Source organism: Hyaena hyaena, unplaced genomic scaffold, assembly GCF_003009895.1.
Source record: "Hyaena hyaena isolate Hyena2069 unplaced genomic scaffold, ASM300989v1 scaffold_236, whole genome shotgun sequence".
NCBI classification, from domain to species: Eukaryota; Metazoa; Chordata; class Mammalia; order Carnivora; family Hyaenidae; genus Hyaena; species Hyaena hyaena.
In genome coordinates, this window is record NW_024080868.1 from 671,759 (window position 1) to 677,758 (window position 6,000).

Below are 6,000 nucleotides of genomic sequence, written 5' to 3' on the forward strand. Positions count from 1 at the left end.
TGGTCCCTCCTTTCCCACTTCCTTCCAGTAGAATGCTGACTTGGGGAAGAACTGCTCTTTCTCCGCAGGGAGGCTGAGAGGGGGTGGAGACTTCCGTGAGACCAGAGGAGGTCAGTTTGACCAAACCAAACTGAAGGCTTCCAGGCGGAGAACTGAGAGTAGCTCCCTGTCTGCTCTCGCCTAGCATGAGCTCAGCAAACACACCAGCTTTGTTAACATGAAGGGCTTGAATGATTAACATTTTTCAGGTTGATGAGCAGAGCCCTATTCTGATGAAGACATTTCTCCACTCTGCCTTCAGTTTCCACAGAGTCACAGAATTCAGTGGTTAAGGGGGCAAAAATAAAACAAAATACACATTTCTAAGTCAAACAGAATGAAGTATTCTATGCATAAGGGCATCGGGGTGGCTTAGTGGGTGAAGAGTCTGACTCTTGATTTTGGCTTAGGTCATGATCTCAGGGTTCATGAGTTCAAGCCCCTCGTCAGGCTCTGTGCTGACAGCATGGAGCCTGCTTGGGATTCTCTGTCTCCCTCTCTTTCTGTCACTCCCCTGCTCTCTCTCTCTCTCAAGAATAAATAAATAAACATTTAAAAAAGTGTTCTAAGCATATTAGATTAATGCTCTTCCCAAAAACTTGGGGTAGGTACTCTTACAGATAAGAATGCTTAAGTACAGAGAGGTTACGCAATTTGCCCAAGGTCACTTAAGCGACAGTGGTGTGGCTGGGATTTGAAGCAAAGCAGCAGGAGCCCAGAACCCATGCTCTCAACCCACTACCTGACTGCCCTGGGCAGGAGGCAGAGACTGGCATGAACGCTAGCCCTTGGTGTCCATACTCAGCATCACTTCCTCCCCTCATCAGAAACTAGCAGCTTTTTGTAGAAGAGGAGACTTGATGGCGCGCTTGCCTCCTGATTCATGCAATCCTGTCAGGCTGCGTTACCGTGAGTTAGGTTTCCACTAACCACGCCTAACCAGTGGTACGGCTAGTTCACCGAGAGGAGACTTTGGCCTACCTCTGTGCAACTCAGTGGCATGGCTTCAACTTTAGAGTTACACACAGCACCAGAGAGAATTTTAAAAGACCGCATCCTGTAAGACCACATCCTGTGCTCAGGTGTTTCATGTCGCCAGTGTAGTTCTCATGCTGATTCCGTGTGGAGGACAGAAAACCTGGCATGTTGGACCTGTTAGCTGAAACTCCCCAACCACTGTGCTTTCAAGCCTCCCACTTAGGGAGGTGTGTTCTGATGACCATGAGGGCCACTGAACACATGGGAGAGCTCAGTCTTCAGCAGGCTTCTCCAGTATTTCAGCACCTCTGCTTGTCCTTGAGAAAAGCATCGGTTAAATCCTCCAGGCAGGAGAGACTGAAGGAGAGGAACACATGGAGCCTTCACAGCCACTCAGGTAGAAAATACCAGTGGTAGAAGCTCAGGCTCAGGGGAGAACGGGAAACGAAGCAGGTTATGTTTACTGTGCTGCCAGGAGGCCATGTACCCACAAAGCCTCCTGCTGCCAGGAGCCACTCAGCCAGGCCTGTATCTTCCTACTCTCTTAATCTTCAGATAATTGAGGCATGGCCAAGCAGGCCAGTAAATATCCTCCCTCCCCCCCCCCCCCCGCCCATCAGGTCAGAAGCTTCCAGAGATCCTTGTACCACCTCATGCCAGCAAGTGTCTTAAGAACAATTCCCTTCAACCCAAATGGAGACTAAGATCCGCCCAATCTTTTGGAACAAGTCACCAAATTAACCTAATGCACAGGAAGTTGGACTTTTTGTTGAATCTAAAATCATAAAAAGTCTTGGGTGGAAATGTGGGCTCTTAGCAAATTAGACAAGGCTTTTAACAAGTGCCATGCACGGGTCCGTGGCCTCTCTCACATCCTCGAGGTGAAGATTCGATTGTGTCCAAGTTGTTGAGAATGGCAATGACGTATATGTCTTAGCTCAAAGCTGGAGGACATTCCACTACCATCGACTCGTCCCAGGCACCCATTAAAACGTGGGAGGGTACAGGTTAAGCAGAACTGGTTTCTAGGACAGTCATTTGGATAAGAAGGGATAGAGATGAGAGTGGGAAGGGGAAGGGGAAGTTAAGTTATTCACCAATGGGAAAAGAATCCCGTCTGCCTCAAGGGGAAACTGATTAGGAATTTAGAAGTAATCAGTCCCAGAAATACGCATTGGAAAAGGCCACCAGGTCTCCTTTGTGCTTCTTCTAGGACATTCTCTACGTTGCACACTCCATGTTGTATTAAGTGTGGCACTGTTTATTGCCACACACACATCGCTTCGACAAAAAAGGTCCTTCCCTAAAGATTAAAGAGAGCTCAATCCCAAATACTTCCAAATTCCCAAGGCAATAAACTTTCCTAAAATGTCATTGAGGCCTGTTGCCCTTCAGTGAGGGACAGAACCTGGGGTGGGCGGGGCAGTAGCCCCAGATCGTGGTCTGCCTGCTGGTGTAGGAAGCAAGCATGGAGATGTCATGGAGCATGGAGCAGAGCCACTTGGTAGATGCCCTCCCTCCACGCCCCCCCATTCCCAGCTAGTTCCTCCCTCCCCAGCAGCCAGTAGATGCTCCTGTGCTGGGGGGAGCCGACCTCCAGCCTGTAAAGAAGATCTATTATATATCCCATCAAAGCCATTCCAAGAGCCTTATCAGACATCTTGAAGGCATTTTTGTAGCTGCCTTCTTTCTTCAGCCATTACTTCTGTTTGAGTTAGTTTTTGTCTTACCTCCTTCTCCCCCACTCCTCTGCTTTGCCTGATTAGAGCCAGAAATTTTTTCATTAAGTCACTTTATAGTGTAATAACAACATTTACTATTCATGAAGTCTCCCCTCCATAATTTTTAAGTCTTTCCATGTGTCTGGAAGCTTATTTCTGCTCTTCTCATTTTACAAGAGTGCCTCTCTTCCTTCCAAACACAAACTAAAAAGAAAGAGGAAAAGGTGGGGTGGGGGTGGGGTGGGGGAATGGGGTGGAGATAACATCCAGATTCTTTAAGTGCTTTTAATCCAGTTAAATTTCCCTTTGGACTCAAAACAGCTCCCTGCTGAAACTGACTGTGGACCTGAATTCCAGGCTAGGGATTCCAGGCTAGGGATTGAGTCAAGAGGAAAGGAAGTAGAAACAAATAACAGAGTCAGCTCTATGCTATGAAAACCGCTATGCTGACTGGGGCTCCATGGTTTTAACCCATTCATTTTTTTCCCCCCTTTTCTAGAATTCTTCCTTAATCTTTCCAGCCGGTTTACAGCAAGCAGGCCAACACCTTTTAAACGCTCCGGGGATTTAAAACAAGTTTGTTCAGTCTCTCGGGCAGATTCTTTCTTAAGAATGCGGGTGTAAGACAAAGTTCACATTTTCATACCGAACGTTGTCAGTCACCAGGAAAAAGCTGCTCGGGGCCACAAACCAGGTTCCCTGCCTTCGTCACACGGCAAAAATAAACACCCTTGGAGGAGTTAATTAGGCGGTCAGCAGCCACACCGGCCTCCTACCAGGGCTGCCGACAGAGCTTTTAAACAAGCACACACACGCACACAAAAGGAGGCGCTTGTTAAATGTCACAAGCTGGACATCTGGAGCCCGACCCCAAAGGTAAATGCATTCCGTGGAAGCATTCCTCAGATGTCAGGCCACAAAACCGCTGCTTCCCCAACTACGGTCTCCTTTCTAAGACCCCCCCCACCCCCTCCCCGTCCCAGATCTGCACCCCAAGGGGGGCAAAGCAAAGGAGGGGAAGGAGGTCGCCAAAAATGGAGCGACGGGGAAGAAGGACAGGCAGGCTACTCACGGCCAGCTAGCGCCTCCGCGAAGCGAGCATGACTCCCCGGTGCCGAGCCTCCAGGCTGCCGCGCAGCCGACACTGCGGGCCGCGCTTAAATAGCCGCCGGCCGGGGAGCCTCGGAGCCGCGCGGCCACTCCCGGCGAGATATGGTTCTAATCAGATGCTGGCAGCCGAGGACTCCCCAGGAATGCGCCGGGATGTTTTTGCTGCCTGGGCTTGGTAACTCCCCCTCAACGTGTCTGCTGAGTCTTCCAAACTTAACTGTTTATTAACTCGAGCCGCGGCCACGCACGGCGCCCGGCTGCCCTGGCTCGCGAGCCCCGCCAGCTGGGGGCGATCGCGGGGGGCGCGGAGCCCCGCGGGAGAGGGAGGGGGGAGGGTGCAGCCCGGGCTCCGGCCTCGCGAGCTGGGGCCGCGGGGCAGGCGAGGGGGCCACATAAGGACAGGAAAGGGAAACTCCGCAGGAAAGGGGTGGGATCCACCCGACCTTCATTTCACAAATTCCTTCGCCGGACTGCCACTTCCAGTGATGTGGCACGAAGTCATCCTAACCTGTTGGGTCCCTTTGGACAAAGGGCTGCCTTTACTCCTGACTTCCCTGCAAGAGGCAGTGGGTCCCAGCGCGGATCTGCTGTTCACAGCGAAGCGTGTGATTGTCCCCTTACAGGCATGTCTATGTGGGTGGCACTTAAACTGGTGGGAAATATGTGTGTGTACATGTGAAACATACTGTATTTATGCATGACGTGGCCCCTGATATACAGATATAGAAACAATACTCTATGAAACCGGTATCAACAAAAACGTTCACCTCTACATAACCTGTCTAAATAAGCTGAGTCTCGGACACCAAACAAAAATTATATACTGACTTCCCTTTGCGTGTTCATCTGTGTGCAGACATGTAACATGATGGCACGGATTTCCATGCTGCTCCCTATACTTCTATGAAAAATATGAAACATAAGAAAAACATTTGAAAATACAGATACTCTGTGCTCAGCAGAAGGCATTCGATGGCATACTTAACTTAGTGAACCTTACCAAGCTGGGAATTCATTTTCTCCATATTTTATTTTCTTTTTTAAACAGTTTTTTAATGTTTATTTATTTTTGAGAGAGAGACAGCACGAGCGGGGTAGGAGCACAGAGACAGGGAGACACAGAATAGAGGCAGGGTCCAGGCTCTGAGCTGTCAGCACAGACCCCGAGCGGGGCTCGAACCCACGAACCGTGAGATCATGACCTGAGCCGAAGTCGGACGCCAAACCGACTGAGCCACTCAGGCGCCCCGTTTTCTCCATATTTTAAAATGATGAGCAATTGTCCAATATCCCCCAGCAACTCTATTTTAAGAATTATGAAATTGTTCTTGTGAAAAGCATGTCTGTGTTCCTTTTTTTTTTTTTAAAGTCGGAGACAGCGTGTACTCAATGTGAAAGTGCCAAATTACGAGCTGGATGAGAAGGGGTTATTGATTTCATTGAGTAAGCAGCACACAGTGGATTTGCATCTTACCTCTGGAAACTGAGGGTTCAAATCGGGCTCATGGGACACCAAGGATGTATTTTGTGGTCCAAGCCTAGCCCAACTGCAAAGCCACTGTGTGATTTGGGGCAGCTCCGTGTGATGGGCAGTTCCTGCTCTCAAGTAGGTCAGGCTTGGGACTGCCAGGGAGTCAGGGGCCGAGACTGGCACAACCTTGCCACATCGAGAACACCTCCTCTCCTGGCCTCTGCTCTTTCTGCCACCTCTCTCATCCCCTCATACCTGAGGGTGCGGGAATGGGGAAGGTGGTGCTGACAGTTTTCAAGGTTGCTCTGAGGTAATTTGCTATTATTAAAAAAAAAAAAAAAAAAGGACTTCCTGTGAATGATAAGAGGTACGTAGGCTTAGGATAGTATTTATAACATTTATGCAGAGAACTTAAATTCTGGTACATTATAGGACATAGTGCTTTATTTCTAAGACCCAGAAGTCCAAAAAGATGGTTTCACCCCCCAAAACTGAGGCTGATTTCAGGTAAGTAGAGGCATTAGCAATTCAGGAAAAAAAAAGGGGGGGGGCTTCTTTTTTTACTCAATAGGTAATACTTTCTCAACTCGGAAGTGATTACCCAAGCCTATATTTTTAAATCAAGACTCTTACCAAGCACTATTAACTTCTGTTTGCTCTACCGAATGGAAGGGGCATGTC

At 48.9% G+C, this 6,000-nt stretch overlaps 1 protein-coding gene across 4 annotated transcripts in view; it reads right to left on the minus strand.

The window, feature by feature from the left end:
* Positions 1–4,032, minus strand: part of DAB2 (DAB adaptor protein 2) — a 49,471-nt gene extending 45,439 nt beyond the window's left edge. For 3 of the 4 annotated variants that reach the window (XM_039244275.1, XM_039244272.1, XM_039244273.1), the window contains exon 1: positions 3,811–4,031. The gene's annotated coding sequence lies outside the window, so the exon portion shown is untranslated. Of the gene's footprint in view, positions 1–3,810 lie in introns of all 4 variants that reach the window. The other variant, XM_039244274.1, reaches the window with a different exon arrangement.
* Between the last annotated feature and the right edge of the window lie 1,968 nt (positions 4,033–6,000).